Source organism: Sebastes umbrosus, chromosome 1, assembly GCF_015220745.1.
Source record: "Sebastes umbrosus isolate fSebUmb1 chromosome 1, fSebUmb1.pri, whole genome shotgun sequence".
NCBI lineage: Eukaryota > Metazoa > Chordata > Actinopteri > Perciformes > Sebastidae > Sebastes > Sebastes umbrosus.
In genome coordinates this window covers 25,181,494-25,201,640 of record NC_051269.1, presented here as the reverse complement: position 1 = coordinate 25,201,640, position 20,147 = coordinate 25,181,494, and the positions used below count along the sequence as shown (strand labels likewise).

At 39.6% G+C, this 20,147-nt stretch overlaps 1 protein-coding gene across 2 annotated transcripts in view; it reads right to left on the bottom strand.

Moving 5' to 3' along the window:
- bsnb (bassoon (presynaptic cytomatrix protein) b) overlaps positions 1-20,147 on the bottom strand; it is an 85,247-nt gene that overhangs the window by 54,591 nt on the left and 10,509 nt on the right. The gene's annotated exons all lie outside the window — the stretch shown is intronic.

The window sequence follows — 20,147 nt, the reverse complement described above, 5'->3', positions numbered from 1 at the left end:
TATCGATACTTCAATGTTTTAGACAACACTAGTATCGTTACACAGAAAATGGTATCAAATATCGATATTTTTAAAGGTATTGTATCGAAGTGATAAATTCCAGTATTGTGACAACACTAGTAGTTAAACAAACAATATGTAATGTATTAATCAGTGAGCTTTAGAGGCACTGGTAGGTATATTTTTCTACCTTTGGACAGAGCCAGGCTCGCTGTTTTCTCCTGTTTTCAGCCTGTAAACTAAGCTAACCACCTATTGATTGTAGCTTCAAATTTACTTTGCAGACGCAAGAATGGTATCAATCTGCTAATCTAACTCTCAACGAGAAAGCAAATATTTCCAAAATGTCAAATTACTCCTTTAATAAAAAAGTTTATTTGACAGACAGGGTCTGTAGATAATAAAAAATGGGTGTATTATTGCAAAAAGTCAAGATATCTTTTAAAAAAAAGAAAATAGCATAGTTCGGTTGTTTGCCTCTTCTCCCTGCATTCCCCTGGGTTTATAGTGGATGCTCCACTTTGTGTCCACTGTCCAAAGAGATTCAAGTAACATGAACTAAAAACGCTAAAATGCCGATGGGTGTGAATGTGAACATGAGTGTGTTGGTCTGTTTATGTGACGGACTGGCTGCCTTCCCTTCCCCTCATCCAATGCATGCTGGGATAGCCTCCAGCCTGCTCTGAATAGGAAACACTGTGTATGGAAAATGATTGAATGAAAGAATAAATGTGAATGATGTAAAATATCTCATTGAGGAAGGATTTAAGCGTCACCGTGCCTCCGAATGGACATTTATTGGAAAACATAATTTACCCTCAAACAAATGCATAGGAAATAAATGACAGACGGGGTGAACTCTGGGCTTCTTCAATAAATCATGGCTGCCCCTGATTTAGTATCCTCCCTCGCATCTTTTCTGGGTCCCTTTCTGCTTTCACTTACATTCCCACTCATTGCACAACATGTTCCCTTTCTCATTAAAATCCTCCCACCATTCTCCACTTGTTCCTCCTGCTGTTGTTATTTCTTTTATGTCTTTGCTTCTCCCATCTTCCGCTCCACGTAAGAAGGTGAAAGTTAAAAAGAGGCTCTAGCGATGGCCCATGGCCATACGTGGTAATTGGCATCCTGGTGCTTTGACAGCTGCCACACTATTGTAGCTGTCTTGGATTCGTGGTCATTACATAATGCCTTAATGCATTATAAATGCTGTCGGAGAAAGGTTGTGTGAGGGTTGGGCCTGGGTTGGAGGTCTGGGGCACAAAGGGGTGAGGTGGGAGGCCTGGCCGCCAGCCTTTTTTCCTTTATACTTTTGGGTAAATATTCCCTTCTAGTCTGTAAAGGTGGATTCATGAAGATATTGGTTAGGCTTCAACTGAGAGGTTTTAGTACTCTGGGAGCTGCCCAAGCGAGGACTGAGAAAATGCAGCAAGATCTCTTCACTTCTGCTGAGGAATCAAATGTCTCTGTGGCCACGCCAGATTGATTCACAAACAAGCTCACAAACAACACACACATACCCAAATGGTCTATGAGGTACTATGAAGAATCCCACAGTTTATGTGCATAATATGATCCTAATAAGATCTTTGAGTATTCGTGTAAGACCTGTATTTTGCAGTGTATAAGATCTGTTCAAACCATCATTATGATCTAAACTTTAAAATGTCTGTATACTAATACTAGTGTTAGGGCTGCTCAATTATGGTGAAAATCATAATCATGATTATTTTGGTCAATATTGAGATCACTATTATTTAACACGATTTCTCATTGACTTTGGAAACATCATGCATTTAGAACGAAGATTTTGTAGCCTTCATTTTGAAGTTAAATGCAGGCTAGGTCTATAAAGAACTTTGTGCTCCAGTAAACACTCTAGTCAAAAACTAGGGCTGTCAATCGATTAAAATATTGAATCGCTATTAATCACATGATTGTCCATAGTTAATTGTGATTAATCGCAAATTAATCACATTAAAAATTAAAACACATTTTTTATCTGTTCAAAATGTACCTTAACGGGAGATTTGTCAAGTATTTAATACTCTTATCAACATGGGAGTGGGCAAATGTGCTTACTATATGCAAATGTATGTATAAATTTATAATTGGAAATCAATTAACAACACAAAACGATGACACATATGGTCCGGAAACCCTCACAGGTACTGCAATTAGCATAAAAAATATGCTCAAATCATAACATGGCAAACTCAAGCCCAACAGGCAACAACAGTTGTCAGTGTGTCAGTGTGCTGACTTGACTATGACTTGCCCCAAACTGCATGTTATTATCATAAAGTGGGCATGTCTGTAAAGGGGAGACTCGTGGGTACCCATAGAACCCATTTTCATTCACATATCTTAAGGTCAGAGGTCAAGGGACACTTCCTTTGAAAATGGCCATGACAGTTTTTCCTCGCCAAATATTGGCGCAAGTTTGGAGCGTTATTTAATCTCATTCCCAACAAGCTAGTATGACATGGATTCCTTAGGTTTTGTAGATTTATATGATACCAGTATTTTCACTCTGGCTTCAAAACTGAGCCCGCTACAACCTAAAAAACACAAGTTGTGTTAATGTGTTAAACAGATTAGTGCCGTTAAAAAGAATTGGCGTTAACGCGTTATTATCGCATTAACTTTGACAGCCCTATCATAAACACATTGGTTGTATAGATATGAATGATGATGACATGGCAAAAAAGTCACACCCACAAAGCATGGTAAACAAGACGGGATCCGTGGTTCAAGACGGTGAAAGCGAAAGCTGTAAAGGAAAGGGGTGTGCTGGATTTATAACAGAAGACAAAACGAGAGCGTCATTGTGAAACAGAATGCAGCACAATAATCGTTTTATGTTGATTATCTTGTGTTCATAATCATTGGAAAACATAATTGTAACTGTAATTGAAATTTGATTTATTGCACAACCTTGACTAGTGTATCAAATAGTACTCACTATGAATTGCAATAATACTTTAAAGGTGCTAAATACTTGATTGGGAGCATTTCTATTGCCTCTCAATGGCTCTTAACATGGCAACAGCGAGCCAGCTGCTCGCAGCTAAGGGTGCTCGCAGCTAAGGGTGCTAACAGCGCAAACAACGGTGAACAGTGTTGTCCTGAGGGGGAACCGAAGGGTGGGTGCTACGCTTCCGCAAATATATCAGCTGTAACCGCCGTATCACAGCAATGCAGAACGGTGGCTGTGAGCGAGCCAGTGGTGCACGCTCACATGCACAACATGTACTAAGAGCATGTACGGCCACCCCGGCTATGTCAACAAAGCACAGAGAAGCTCTGATTACAACACACACAGAGGAAGAGTGACTTCAATCTCTGCTCAGGTAGACATTACTCCTCTATATCTTTATATTACAAATAGCTGTTTGCTGCTATATTAATGCTCTGGATATCGAATTCAGCACCTTTAACATTTAAAGGTCTTCTACATCATGTTTGGCTCTAGTACTTGTGATTGTATGTTGATTTTGTGCTGAATGGCGCTCATGTAATAACTTGTAATTGTTGTTTTACTTCTTTATTAGGTTTTCATTGCAAAAGGTTATTGACTGCTTCGAGCGTTGTTCCATATATTATCTGTTAAAAAAACATTTCATACACACTAGCACCGTAGTTGTCACTTCACATCTTAGCTACAGAGGTATGAGTCACTGAACCTAAAGTGTAGTATCGCTCCACATAATGCCAAACGCTGACTCACTGCTGTGCTTTGACTTTAAGTTGAACAAGAAACTGCTTAAACTGAGTGAGTTAACCCTGACTGATAACACCTAATTTTGCCATAGCCTGATAATCAGACTGAGCTGCCACTTCGTTTCACTTCATTATTCATTAATAATTATTCGCCATTTGAATTACTGGGAAAAGCGAGATGTGGGCGACGATTCAGAGGTCTGGAACCAGACTAATTTCGCTGGCCTCCAGACAGAGGTAAAAGTCCTTGAGGAAGTGACATAGAAAGTGTTCTTGGTGTGTTCAGTATGCCCTGACATTACCATTAGGTGTGGCTACAGGTGCAGCAGAGCACACATCAGACCACAGTGGTAAAGTCAGAAAAACCTTTTGATTGCCACTCTCCTTCTCATGCAGCCAAACCAGAACGTAAACGTGATGCTTCGTCTCAGCCTGCACACCAGACACAGCCCCCTCTCAGGCACAGGCCCATCCAACGCCTGGTCTTACCACACAGACTGGTCCAGCTGGCCCAGGTCGGCAACAAGCAAAGCTCCTTCCAAGACAGGATTATTATATAAACTAAAACTGAAACTAAAATAAGTGGTGAAAAAATATTTTTAGTAAACTGAATAAAAACTTTATCCTAAAAGTAAAACTAAACTGAAACAATATTGCCAGGGTAAAAACTGGGGCTGGGCAAAATATTGATATAATATCAATATTGTGTTATGAGACTAAATATCGTCTTAGATTTTAGATATTGTAATATGACATAAGTGTTGTCTTTTCCTGGTTTTACAGGCTGCATTACAGTAAAGTGATGTCATTTTCTGAACTTACCGGACTGTTCTAGCTGTTCTATTATTTGCTTTTACCCACTTAGTCATTATATGCACATTACAGATGATTATTTATTATGTAAATATTTTGTGAAAGCACCAATAGTCAACCGTACAGTAGCGCCACAATATCGATATTAAGGTATTTGGTCAAAAGTATCGTGATATTGAATTTTCTCCACATCGCACAGCAATTTTTTTTGTATGTCTATAGCTACATACTCCTGAGACATTATACCTGCCCCTAAAAAAAACAGACTAAAACTACTGTAAAACTAAAACTTTATATATATATAAAACTAAACCTTTCTGAAAAACTGAAGACAAACTAAAACTAGTAAACACACCCTGAAAACTAACTAAAACTAAACTAAAATGAAATAAAAACTAATAGAAAATTCACAACTATTATAGGCTTGCTCCAGGGGCAGTCGCTCTCCCCGGCACGGCCAAGGCCCCGTCCCATGCAGCCTGATCTACCCTGCAGCTTTTCATTGAAAACACTGCACTGTTCATTGATTTAAAATGTGGAGTATGGCTGGGCTATATGACGATATATATCATCAAAACGATAGAAAAATGTCTATCATGTGTATTTTTCTATATTGTTTCTATTGCGATATGTTCTAGACCTACATTTATTTCTTATTTCTCTATAATTTTCCTTGAAACTGTTGTGTTCATTTTGCACTCAAGTTCTTAAAATCAGAAAATACTATTTTCATTTGTCAAGCATTTCATTCACACAGGAGTAGACAGAAATAGACTTTACCGTGTGGTTATTTCATATAGACTATTTATTGAATTACCAGAAAACATGCTATAATGTGATGTATATCGTTACTGAGATATGAAATAACTTATATCGTGATAGAAGATTTTCGCCATATCGCCCTAACTTTTAGTAACCAGTCCACCTGCCTTGCAGTATTTCTCAATGTGTCTCCAAGTCATTCATTCAGTAAGTCAGTACACACAGAGTAAGTCTCAGGCTCAGCAGCGTCTTAGTCTTGTGCCTGGCCACCTGCCAGTCCTCAGTTTGAGGAGTGATGAGGACGTGGTTTTTACTGTCAATCAGGGAAGCTGAGAAGCTGGGAGCCCATAGGTGAACCCTGGGGACAGTCAGAGTAATGTGGACATTGAAATAAGCCAACACTGGAGCAACACAACACCGTCCAACACTTCATCCAATCAGAGACTCACTAGTGGGAACTCCTCTTCCCGTCATTATTATTGTCCTTGTTGTTTTTTTTTTCTTTCCAAATTACAGTTAGGATAATCATATTAAGCCCATTGGGGGGAAAAACAAACCGGAAAAACAAAGAAAGCAGCTGCGAGGAGGGCAAGCAGCTATTTATCAATTCCATCGTGTCTCTGCTTGCCTCCGCCTCATCTCTCCATCTCATTCCTCTCTGCGTCCCCCTTGTTATGAGGCAATCATGTGGATCTTTATGAAATCTGATCTGTATCAGCAAAAAACAAGCACACTGCACACTCTGTCTCCTGCCCTCCTTCTCTATCAGCTCTCTGTTGCAACCCACCATCTTGTTCTCCTTCACCCATCTTTATTTCTGCTTCTTATCTGCATCACTTCAATCACGCCACTCCCTCTGATGCTCTTCCTCCATCTCCATCTCGAGTACTGTATACATTTTTGATGGCTCTCATCCGGCCCTGCTTTCATACATGGATCCAATTCCTGTCTTAGCTTGCTAAATGTGTGTGTGTGTGTGTTTGCGTGTATGTATGTGTTACAATGTTATGATGCACGTCAAAGGTCATAGGCCGGGAGCGGAGCCCACAGTTCTGCGGGAACTCAGCGTCTGCCAACAGGATGCTCGAACAACGTGGCTTCATGGAGAACAGCGACTTGCTGCCAGAAATAGAACCTTTTAGCAGCGAGGGTCCACAGAGACTTGGATATGGATCAGATCATGAGAGCAAAGCATCCTTGGCAACACACACATATTTACATGTTGAATTTTATGCTGATTTGGATCAAATCTGATCCTCTTCATCATATCAACTGTGACTAACAATTATTTTTTTTTATTATTTTGGAGATTATTTTCTTAATTGATTGTTTAGTCTGTAAAATGTAAGAAAAAAGTGAAAAAACACAATTAATCACAATCACAATTTCCTACAACCTGACATCTTCAGATGTCTTCTTTTGTTCAACCAACAATCCAAAACCCAGATATTCAATTAACTATTAAATAAGTCGAACAAGAGCAGCACTTCCTCACATTTGAGATGCTGGAGATAGATCATGTTAAATAATTAAATAATTATCAAAACCAGTGATTAATTTTCTGCCGACAAGGCCTATTACAAGTGATATTAGCAGCTATAAGAGTCAGTGTCTTGATCAGACGAGGAATTTAAGGGTCTACAATTGCATGACAACTGGGCAAACCCTATCTGCTAATGAACTATAATGAACTATAATGAACTATAATGAACTATTCAGAATGGGGGTTTCTCCTCATACTTAAGAGCATTTTATAGCTTATACTTGGATATATTTATAGGGATGTAAGAAAATATCGAAAATATTGAATATCATGATATTGTGTTTTGTGATCCTGTATCAATTCTCAAAAACACTGTATCAATTTTTAATTAATATTTTACATGCAAGGATTAACTCCATCAATACTTATATTTAATTTGCAAAGATATGCACCCTCTTAGTGTATGTGCCATCTCATAGTAGTGCTCTGATGTTGGATGTTACAGGGACTGTGATAAATGCAGATCTTGCTGTTCTGATTGCATAAAAAAGTTTTAATCAGATTTTATGCATATGACTATGACAGTTTTCCTAAAATTAGATTTTAAAAAGTGTAATATATATCGCGTTCTATATATCCCTGTCTCATGATCGTATCTCCAGATTCTTACCAACACAGCCCTGATATTTACGTAGATAACATATTAAATGCAGGCTTATTAGCTCTAATTGAGTATTGTTTTTTCACTGTGATATTGCTACTTTTACTTAAGGTCCATCCAATCTGTAATTTTTTGACCGCATATATTTTAGGGATACTTACAGAGTTTGAGTTAAAGATAGAAAATCAGCGTTTTGTTGATCAGAATTGAAAATATCAGCAAGTTAACGCCCGTGTTTATAGATGTGATTGAAGTGACAGCATCAGAAAACGTCAGTATCTTTCCGTGTATTACAATATTAAAAGCCCCCGTCAATAAATTAAACTGATAGCAGGTTCAAATCCTCTGTTTTGATATTTGATGATGAGGCAAAACCGTTTACATGTGAATCGCAAATTGTGGCTTTAAGTAAATATTATATTTTTGCAGCTCTGACCTGAACAACATCCCTGTGACCACAGAATGATCCTATAAGTTACAACTATGTGAAGAGTAGAAGAAAACAATGACAGCTGAGGAGAGAGGTAGAAGGGATCTTTGCCTCACACACACACTCACACTCACACATGTTCGAAGATGTAACACTGCACACAACATCACACACAGGTGCACAGAGTTACCCCACTTTTTCTTCTCCAGTTTGTTGACAGGAGTGAGACATCATGCACTCCTATCATTCCCCAGGAAAGCTGGGCAAAGAACACGCTCTGAGACAGAATCAAACTTCAGCCGAACAAGAACGCAGACAAAGGAGGAAGCTCCGTCTCGGGGATCACAATGCGGTATCACCATGCAGTACGTACAGCAGCTGAGCACTGCAGTTTGGGGATCAGGATGCTTGGAATGCAGCGGTTTATCAATTCCTTGCAAATTAGGCCAAAAGACATTGAAATTCCTCCCATTGCCTCTCTCCCTCCCTCTCTCACTCTCTCTCTCTCTCTCTCTCCCTGTCAATCTGTCTCTTTCTGCCTCTGCTCACCCAGTCACTGCTACAAACAACTACACAAGTACAATCTCAATAAAACACATCTGTTTTACTCCTAAACACTGCCAAGCAGGGAACAGGCGTTCATAAAAAGAACTGATGAGTGGTTGTGGGAAAAGCACTGTTACATTTCTCTGCATGCCGTTTGTTGTGCTGGTGCAGTGTCAGACACGGCGGGGAGCCACGGTGTTACTGAGGATGCTGGAAAGTAGTGAAGATATAAAGTACAGGAGATGGACACAATTTAATGAACACCTGCAGTGTAATGCAAAGAAATACTACACTGTATCCCTGCAAAAGATATGCTGCTGCCTGTGAGAAGCTTTTAATATTCAATTTCTGTTGTGACTGTGCCAGACTCTTCTCAGCTGTAATGTTGCATTTTGTGCTGTTGTTGTACTAGAATACATTACTCTAAAGTGTAGCTATTATTGGATAATAATAGTAATACACACCACCGCAAATTATATACATTATCATAAGCATGCCTTAGTGATACAGTGTCAACTAGAATAGTGCACTGAGTAGAGTGCAGAGATCTCTGCCAGGTGTGTCTGCAGCGACCACTGCAGTCATGTTTGATTGAATGAATACAAACCAAAACTGACCCTTTGCTAAGTCCCGCCCCTTGAACGCAGACTGACCAATCACAGCGCAGCACCGGCCTTCTCTGATCAGGCTCTGCTCCATAGACTCTAATGTGATCGTTTCTTTTTTTTTTCATTTTCAGGCTGGTTTTGTGGATTTCGAGCTAGTCATGATTAAAGCCCCCCCTCCAGCCAGTTTTACTTCCTGATTTTTGGTTAACATTCTTTCTCAAACAGAGAATGGAGGTGTGGTTAATAGTCAGACATAATACATTACCACGGCAACCAGATTGCATCGTTTTTCAACCCAGTTTAGATGAAACTAGTTTAGATGAATTTACTGTTTATCAGCCCACAAATGAGACAAGAATAAGCGCAACACGCCGACTCTCTCTCACTCGCTCTCTTCTTTACCGTCCCCTCCTTGTGAGGTGGCCGTCTGATTAACCCCCCATCTGCATGCCGGTCACAGTGCACCGCAGAACGGATAGACATGTTGCCGTGGTCCGACGTTTGAAATGCAGTTTCGGGACGTTTTGGAGGTGCACCAGCACCGACCGCTCTCGCCTCAGCTCCCAGCACCGACACCGCACCGGGCTGCACTGTGATTCGTTTATTTCTCTAACAGGGCTTTTCTCTGGTTTTCTGTTGGATTGAAAGTTGTGCGCTCCCGTCGTTCGGACTTGTTATCGGCTGCTTTTATGAAATTAAGTTATTTGTCAAAAAAAAAAATTGGCAAACAATTTGGGTAATCAACTTAGTCAAAAAAATTACTCAAATAAATATGAAATATCATAGAAATGTCAAAATACACTGGAGGGGGGGGGGGGCTTTAAACGCTGTGCCTGGGGCATGTGTAATAGTGATACTGGTTACCCAGAGAGGTTGGAAGGACAAATACATTTCTTAAGCGTTATGTTTCTACATAAAAACAACTGTGGAGCAGTTAGCACATCCTTAACTAGCGTTAACACCATGTTAATCAAGCTGCTGAAGGTATAATGAATGCTGCTTTTGCTTTGTAATGATTGTAACCTGACCTACCCGACTTAACAGGAACAGTGTTGTTGCTTAATTTCATTGTCTTCTGTCTCGATTGTGATGTGGTGGTTCACTTTTACACTGTGATCTGTAGGCTTCAGCTTCGATCTTTATCCTTTTAACCTGTTTTTGCTGCTGAATCAGTTTGACATCCTGATATATCCTCAAAACGCATATTGTAGACCCTTCTCTCTGCTTCTCTCTGAAACCGTTTTTTTTCCAAAGATTAGCTAGATATTTATGCAGGGGAGTTCAGTTAATGACAGTGTGGACTCCATGCAGTCATGACAGCTTGACGGAGTTGAGAAGCAGCGGGGGACGGGGCTTAGCGAAGGGTCAAGTGCCCCCCCGTCGTGACCACAAGTATCAGATGCGTTATTCACTTCTTACCACGCAACAGATACGCTCTCATTTTAATCTATGCAGCTAAACTGTAACGTTGCTTCACTGTGTAACGCTTCATGTTGACTGTTTAACACTTCCTCTGATCAGAAACTGTCAGTCCTGCTGTGTGTTTAGCCCCGTTAGCTGTTAGCTCTGTCAGCTTGCTGTATTAGCCCCGTTAGCTGTTAGCTCTGTTAGAAAAAACGCACCGTAGAACTCCCACCAGCTGCGAACAGCTAACTAGCTCTGCTCCTATTGATTATGATTATTAACAATTAACATATAGGTGTGCAACCTGTCTGTATCTTTATCTCACACACTCACTTATGTCAGTTTTTCTCAATACCATAGATCAGAAAATGTACATAGTATGATGACCGTCAACTTTCACACCATTATCTTGATACCGGTAAACCGTTACAACCCTAGTTGTCAATAAAATCTGTTTTATTTACTGCAACCACCAGAGGTCTTTGAACAAATAGTCATAAATGAACACAAAAAATATTAGGCTGATGGGTGCAGCAGTATGGGAGATTAACAGTGGCAAAGATAATAAAACAAATTTAATTTATAAGCTTTGAGAAAGTAGTATTTACAGATAAAGGTAGTTTTGTATTAGATTGCATTAGATTGTGTATTTGTTAACCCATTGTATAGGCTGTATTTGTATGGTCTGATCAGTAATGTATATAGAATATATGATGACTTGAGATGAAAACAAACAAAACAACAACAAAAGAAAATGTTGTTTAGTGCAGTCCTAATTGTTGGTAGAACTGTAAAGACAATGGGACGCCCTAAAAAGTGAGTGTTAAGAAATAAGCGTGTCTGACTCAAATGAATAAAGAATGATAATCTGTTTCCCAACCTAAAGTACTGGCAGAATAAAAAGACACAAATTACTTCAATATATTTAACAAGTAATACAAATAACTTGTGCCATAAACAGTTTGGTTAACTTGTGAGTTGCATACGAAATAACAAATCACTATACTGTCACCGTGTCGCAGAAAGTGAGCTTTCAATGTGTTTATCCAGTCTTATTGTATTACAGTAGCAAGGTTAGGGAAATGGATTTAAGAAACACACAGGTGCATCATCTAAACTCAAACAGATTGACAGGATGTGACGGTTCCTATTATTCCCTGCTGGAGAGCACAGCCAACACTGACTATTAGAGCAAGCTGGGACTTTAAATGCAGCGAGTTACGGGGTAATAATCAAACCAGTGTCCCAGATTTAGTCTCTGGCAGTTCTCACTGCAAAATATTTTGGTATATGCAAAATGCAGCATGTAGTGTCTCAGCTGGATTCCTGACCCAGTTCAGACTGTGTGTCCACTTAAAGCCCCAGTCTGTGATTACAGCCTGGTGCACTGTGAGAAACACTGTCAACCAAACACCCACCTTTTGTATATTCTGATTTAGTAGATTGAATGTAATGTAAATGTTCAGTCTGTCTGTCTCAGGATTTACAGTATATAGGGTTAGAGATTTTTTTTTTTTTAAACTTTAGGGACAAATTATTTTTAAAACACATGTTATAATGTTTATTAAGCCTGCTTGTTAAGATAACCTACATTTCATTTCCAAAACATTAGGTGTCATCTAAGAAGTCAGACTGTCAATAATAATAATAATAATAATAATAATTGACAATAGAGCTGCAACAATTAATCAATTAGTTGTCAACAATTAAATTCATCGCCAACTATTTTGATAATCGATTAGTCTGTTTGAGTAATTCTTTAAGAAAAAAAAGTAAAAAATCTCTGATTCCAGCAGCTTAAATGTGAATATTTTTCGTTTTTTTTTTTACTCCTCTATGACAGTAAACTGAATATCTTTGAGTTGTGGACAAAACAAGACATTTGAGGATGTCATCTTGGGCTTTGGGAAACACTGATCGACATTTTTCACCATTTCCTGACATTTTATAGACCAAACAACTAATTAATTAATCAAGAAAATAATCAACAGATTAATCGACAATGAAAATAATCGTAAATTGCAGACCTAATTAACAATATGTGCATGCTGTCAGAGTTTAGATGATCAAACCTTTTAATCTAAATTAAAATATTTGTGTTATATCTATATAATAATGATCTAATAACTAATATACTGTACATACTGTATGTGTCATACATTTTCTGATGTGGCACAGCCTCAGTTGCTAACTCAGCAAATGACACACAAAGGCAGGCCGATTACTGTCTTGTTGGTGGGAAACCAAGAATGAAACTACGGCTCACTTTGTCTTCACGAATAATTAAACAGCTCTTTTGTTTTTTTGCAAAACCTTTGATGCTAGCAGTTGGTCTCAAAAACAAAATAATTAAACTCCATTCAGAATATATTTTTCATTCATTAATTTTCTCAACATCCTCCAGCACACAGAGGCAGAAGACAGACAGACCTACTCCAGAGAAACTGACATTTTCCCAAAGCCTTCCTCCTCGAGGACCCAAACCAGAACGGTATTTGCTGAATGAAACATTTAAACTTTTTGTGAAGGTGAAATCTCTAGAAATCACATCCTGATTCTCTACATTCATCCCATACTGTGTATATCACCCATGCTGTCCTTCGCTAACATTTAACTCCAAGACAATATTAGAGAGAGATCCATATAATAACCTCATTGTCTGAATGCCAATGAATCTCTTGTGACACATGATGCAAAGTTAGAGGGGGATTAGAGATGTCTGATGCTAAATATCTGAATTAATTTGAGGGGATTAGGAACCAGGCTCTGGCTCCCTCGAGGTATAATGGACTTATCCCTCAATGATATGACCGCATCATTTAAGTTTATAGTTATTATTTGTAGAGTCGCTCTGAGAAAAATCAGACCATGCATGAAGTTGTGTAAATGTGGTCACTTATATAAACAATATTCATGCTATAAAACAACTCTCTCACTTCGAGGCAAGCAGTAAACTCATGAAGAGTTTAGAAGTTAAAGTTTAAACTAAGATCAATAATGTACCCGAGACACTCACAACCTACAAAGTTTGCCTTCAAGAACACTGAAAAAATAACAATGTTTACTTATATGATACTGTGGACAGCTTGTTCTCCCAGGTTTGTGTTCCTGTAGCAGCTTGAGGAAATCAATTTTGGGCCTTGGGATTACAACCTGGGCAACATTACAGTCCAAGTCAGCTAAAGCACCCCTGTCTCTATATGAGAAACATAGAGGGATCTCCCTATACGTCTGTATCCCACAGCTGTACATATGCAGGGAGGAAGGGGCTGAAACGTTAAACTGACTGACCAACAGAGTGACTCACAGCAGCTGTTAGTCGCACATAAATACCCTCTTTTAGAAAAAGAGTGCTGGTGGAAAACTATTTATAGACTACACTCAGAGTTTTCAATTTACTCGTAAAGGACAACCTTAAAGCAGCACCTTGGACACCTGGGGGCAGCGGAGCAAGCTGTAAATACAACATTGGTATATCACATCACCTTATAAAGTTGTTGTGGTGAACGTGATAACAGACTGCTACCTATTAACACATCCAGCAGACACATATCAACATTATCATCCATTTGGAGTCGTGTTTCTGGCCACCTGTCAAATGTAAGACCAACGTTTACTCTGCTTTTAGCTTGGTTTTGGTCTCAATCAACTGCTGAGGGAAATCTTTAGCTGCTAAATGCTCCACTATGTTCACCAGCTAGTCCCTAACATAGGTAGAGTACACAGTGGGTTTATCTGAGATTTTTACCACCTGAAAAGTGAAGCCAATGAGGAAGTGACTTAAACTTGCATTCTTTCATGTAGCCAGCAGGGGGCGACTCCTCTGGTTGCAAAAAGAAGTCTGATTGTATAGACAGCAACAGAAGTCAGACAGCGGCTGGCGGTACCATTGTTTTGCACTCGTGGCTCGTAAAAAACGTGAAAGGCTCTCTAGAGCCAGTGTTTGGTTTGTCCGTTCTGGGCTACTGTAGAAACATGGCGGAGCAACAGGGCGTACTCCGTGAAGAGGACCCGCTCCCTATGTAGATATGAAGGGCTCATTCTAAGCTAACGAAAACACAACGATTCTTAGTTTCAGGTGATTACACACTAATGAAAACATAGTTCTGAATATTATATTCCATTTCTGCTAATAGATCCCCTGAAATATTACACACTGTTCCTTTAAATTAAAAAATATGAATATGTTTCTGGATAAAAGTATCCATACTAATGAAATATTAGCTTGTGTAATCTTAGTTGGGCATTTTTAAATGCAAACTATTGTATTTTGGAGCTAAAATAGATGCCACATTTCCTGGATTGGTTGCTAAATATATCTAGAGCACCCGTCAACTGTGGCCACCTACCTGATATGATATTTTGATCGGGGAGGAGGAGATATAAAGAGTGCCTCTGCAGAGTCTTTTGTGTGGGAGCATTTGTTAAAACTCTTCCCCGGTGTGTGGGTTTGTTGGTTAAAAGAAAAAGAAAGCACTTCCAGGGCACTCTTCAAACAAAAGTATTAAAAAAAGTCTTCATTTCATCGTGACAGAGAGTGTTTTGAATCCTTCTCCAGAGTGTTTTGGCAACGCTGATGCCTTCATCGTGGAGAAGCACACCAAACTGCATACAGAAAAAAGGTTTTGTTTTCAAAAGTGCCCCAGAATTATTTTTTGATTTATCTCTATATTTTGTGTTGCGGCGCTCGGAGCTGAATCAATCTGGTGTTTCATAGCGTTAGTATGAAGACTCTGACTATTGTGGTTAATTTATGATGAGGCTTTTCTCTCCAGTTCTGTCTCCCCTGCTACCACACAGCTCTCTCTCTCTCTCTTTCTTTCAGCTGTGGCTTCTCAGGACCCGGCCATGGTTTCAGACAGAAGGAGGGTACGATCTATAAATAGAAATTGGACCAATTATAAAGCAGATGTTCCCCTGTATGATGGTGGGAGAACACTGTCGGGGGGAGTGTCTGTGGTGGTACTTTCACTGTCTCTCTGAGCTCTTATTCTCTGTTGCTTTATTCTCTCCAAGTCTGTCTATGACTGTCTTGTTTCTGTCTGACTTTCTCTTTCCCTCCTTCATCACAATGTTTTTAATCAAACACCGCCTTCATAGCTGTTTTTGTTGCTGTTGTCTATGTCATGCGCACACATAGGTACAGAGCTCACGTGTACGATCGCTTGCACGTTGTCAACCAACGTTTCGAAATAAACGTCGTCTCAGTTTGACTGACAGCCCTCTAACAGACTGAGGCATATAACACACATTTGTTGCTCGCTGTTTACATCTTTCTAAATCACATCCCCCCATCACCGGGTTGTTTAACACAGCTCCGACTTGTATTTCAACAATTGTTCTCATTCCTCAAACAATCCTACATGAACAGGGATTGTCTTCATGAGAAATTCAACTGATAAGGCGACTTCTTGCTAAATGTTAAAAAAGAAAGAAACTGCTCTAATTTATACTTTTGATGCCGGGCTGGAGATACCATTTGGGACTTTGTGGTGAATAAGCATAATCTAAAATCTCCAAATGTGGAATCGCCCTCGGTTATCAACACTTTAATCAGCACTGCCATCTTTCTGTAATTTGAGGGGGAAATCCTCTTTGATAACAGATTTTGCTCATATTATCCCAATAATCCGGGACAGTTCAATCAGTGTCTGTAAACAGAAACATCTCTGACAAACACTGAGCCTGTGTTGTAGCATAGCATTAAATGAGATATTGTTTTTAATAGAAAATGACACAGCTGATTTTTCTCTCAAAACACCAGATGTACAAACGAAAACAAGTATAATCCTATAAACTCCCGAAAGTCTGTCTCCACTTCATCACAAGTACAACAATATCTGCTCCTGCTTAGGAGGAACATTTCAACTTCCTTTTTTCTCTGAGTCTGTCCTCTTCATCGCTGTAATCATGATTCCAGTCATCGCCATCTTCAACGTTATCATCACCTTGATCGGCAACAGCGTGGCCATCATCACTTTCGCTGATGAGTGATAAGGCTGCGTTAGATCTGCTGCAGTGAGGCAAAAAGCCCAATCCATGCTAAGTAGGTTAGGGGGGTAAATCTTCAGGTCTCCAGAGGCTGAGCAGCGCTTTCCCCTCAGAGTCTCTCTCTCCCTGTCAGCACCTGACAAGCTCACCAAGGCTGAGCTGAAAAATACCCATAACATCCACCTCTGCCGCTCTCTTTACTGCCATGCTCTCCCTTACTCCCTGCCATGATCTATTCTTCACTGTCTGTCTCCACTTTGGTCCACGCATTTCTTTCTAGTCCTTCCATCTCCCACAACTCCCTCTTCCTCTCTTTCCAACTTTTGACAGAGCCTCTCATCTTATACACACAAATATGCACTCATGCAATTGTGTATTCAAGCTTAAACATTAAATTCATTGACATGCACGCATCTGAGGTTAAAAAGCGAAACATTTACTCCCTGAATCCTAGCATTTCTTCAGCCTACAGTTGCTCCGATGGCCTGTAGGCCGGCTTAACTGACGTTGCATCTTGGCTGCAATTTGCAACATGACTCACTGGAGTTGATGTGAAACTTTGTGACGGATGACACAGCCACACTTGACTCACAGTAACAGCGAAGCATAGACTAATTCAAATTAAGCAAGTGATTTATTTTAGGATGAAGGCAATAGGCTTTCTCAGCTACCTGTTAACAATGATGACTGTTTAGATGCACATGAATGATTGCGAATGATGGGGAGATGTGTTGTGCTGCGTTCAGCAGGCGGTGATATAAAAAGCTTTGTTTGGGAGAGGCTCATGGGCATGATTTGGATGCTCACTAGTGCCTGTCGGAAAGGAAGGGTAGAGCTTTGTTCGAGTGTTGTTGTGTGCGTTTACTATGAGCATCAGCTGAAAAAGAAACGTAGCACTAGTTCAAGATAAGGCCCTCCGATTCATTACAGCTAATAGGAAGTGACCGATATGTTACCGGGCACAGAATTGTATGATAAGCAGGTCTTTAGGGATGAAAGATCATGAGTCCACCAGATCATTAAACACTTCATCAATCAAGGCGAACAATGGCTAGAAATGGGAAGTTCACAGCTCTCAATCAGCCACGCAGCTAATTCACATCCTCGCTCAGTTTTAGTTGGTGCGATCGCAGCTCAACTATGACAACAATAGTCATCAACGACACATTACTCACAAATGTCAATGAGGAATAATTAACATGGGACAAATGAAACCGAAATGAAGCACCTGACTCACCCACTTTGATCAACATTTTTGAAATGTACACTCGCTGTAAGAGACGTTGTATTCCTGTTGATGTGCTTTATGAAGACGCTGCATGTATAAGGTTCGCCAGCCTCTTCTCATTCCCAGGGCGTCAAATACCGAGGCTTTGTCATGGCCGTCGGTGCGTGATACCGCCGCACAAGGCACCCTTTAGCACCAGTATGAGACGCACCGGGTTTTCCATTAACTACAATGTAAATCCATCCACGGTAACAGTAAACGCTCAGAGAAAGTGCACCGGGAGTGTGGTGAAGTAGTTAATAGAGCAAAAAGATGTGGGTGGGAGAGGAGGTGGAATGGTTTTTCCTAGGGCTGTCAATTGATTCAAATATTTAATAACGATTAATCGCATGACAGTCCATAATTAATCGGGATTAATCGCAAATTAATCACACATTTTTTATCTGTTGAAAATGTACATTAAAGGGAGATTTGTCAAGTGCATGGGAACATGGGAGTGTGCAAATATGCTTGCTTTATGCAAATATATGTTTATATTTATTACTGGAAATCAATTAACAACACAAAACAATGACAAATATTGTCCATAAACCCTCACAAGTACTGCATTTAGCATAAACAAAATATGCTTAAATCATAACATGGCAAACTGCAGCCCAACAGGCAACAACAGCTGTCAGTGTGTCAGTGTGCTGACTTGACTATGACTTGCCCCAAACTGCATGTGATTATCATAAAGTGGGCATGTCTGTAAAGGGGAGACTCGTGGGTACCCATAGAACCCACCGCAGTATCTTCACTCTAGCTTTAAAACTGAGCACGCTACAACCTAAAAATGGCAAGTTGCATTAATCCGTTAAAGAAATTAGTGGCGTTAAAATAAATGATCGTTAACACATTATTATTAAGTTAACTTTAACAGTCCTAGTTTTTCCTAAACCTAACTAAGTGGTTTTGATGCCAACAATAAAGTGACACCAAGGGGCGTGACAAAGTGTCCGTATGTGATGAGTTGGTATGAGAACGTGTTGCAGCATGCACTGATGATCACTTTTTCACATACCACCTCCCTCACCACCACCCGCTATGGATGCTATGAATAGGTAGAGCTGTTATACTGTTGGGAGGAAGTAAATGAAAAAAACTGCAAGACTTAAACAGCGATGTTCCAGACAGTCAATATGCATATATGACTCATAATCCATATATGTTTATATATGTAGCACCACACTGGGGAAATAATGTTACACTAAATAAAGCCTGATCCTATTCTAAAGCAGGACGTGTCAGCCTGATCACAATTACAAGGACTTTGAAGAATATCGTGGTTGTCTGTGGACAAGTTTGTAAAAATATTTAGATTTTATTACGTGTTTCATTCAGAAAACCATAATGCTTGGTAAGTCAACGTCACGCAGCCACCCCACTGCTTCTCTTCTCTTTAGTCTTCAGGCAGCCCATAATACCGTATGCCTGAATTCATTCTGAATCAGTTTGTGCAGTCGAATGTACAACAACCTTTTTTTTTTTTTACCTTTGTGTGGTAGTGTTTTAGATGTTTTTGTTTTCCATGTGAACGCACCACGGCAGACGTTGACTGTGTTTGTAAGTCAGGGCAGAGTGACAGTGCCGACTTCTCGAGGCTGACCCGAATGAGTCGAAGCTTTCACCGTTGCCATGGTATTCAACCTCCAAATCAGTATTCAAATGCAAGTATGTAATAATAATGTATATATCCCAAAATATCTCATGAAATAAGGAATAATCCCACAACATTATTCATTATTCATATTCAAAATTAATTATAATTAGTTTTTCTCAGACAGTTATTGCTGTCTGTTGTGTGTAGAGGTGCATGTGTGTACAGTAGCGCGGCAGGTGGAGATGGAGACAGACAGACAGAAGAACATTGCGACGCTTTGAATACCTTTTGAATATTCATCACCGAAGTTTCAAAGCCCAAAAAATGGTATTTGGGACAGCCTTAGTTCCCATACATATCATGTACAGCCTGCTATATGTATGTATTAAGGCAACATATCCTCATACAACGGTTAGTATGATATCTTATTAACAAAAGAAAAGTTATTCCTATTTTTTCGTGCGTTTTCCTACGAATGTCCAGCAAAACATGTCAATTTCCGCTTGTTACAACTTAGGTTTAGGCAACAAAACTACTTAGTTAGGTTTAGTGAAAGATAGCGGTTTGGGTTAAAATAACTACAGTAGTGGTGTAACTTAGGTACGGAAGTTACGTGACAAATAAATCAACGTTGACTCCTGGTTTCACACGGGACACAAACACCGCTGTCCTGGGCGAAAGTCTGATGTTTTTTGACCCACCCACCTACTCCGACCTCCTCCCTATGCGGTGTTTGTCGCTTTTAATACTTCCTGGTTCACGATTATGTGGATTACATCCAATTTGATTTTGTGGGATATATACAAATTACAGTGCATTACTTTTCGTAGGTATAGCTACAAACTGTGTATGA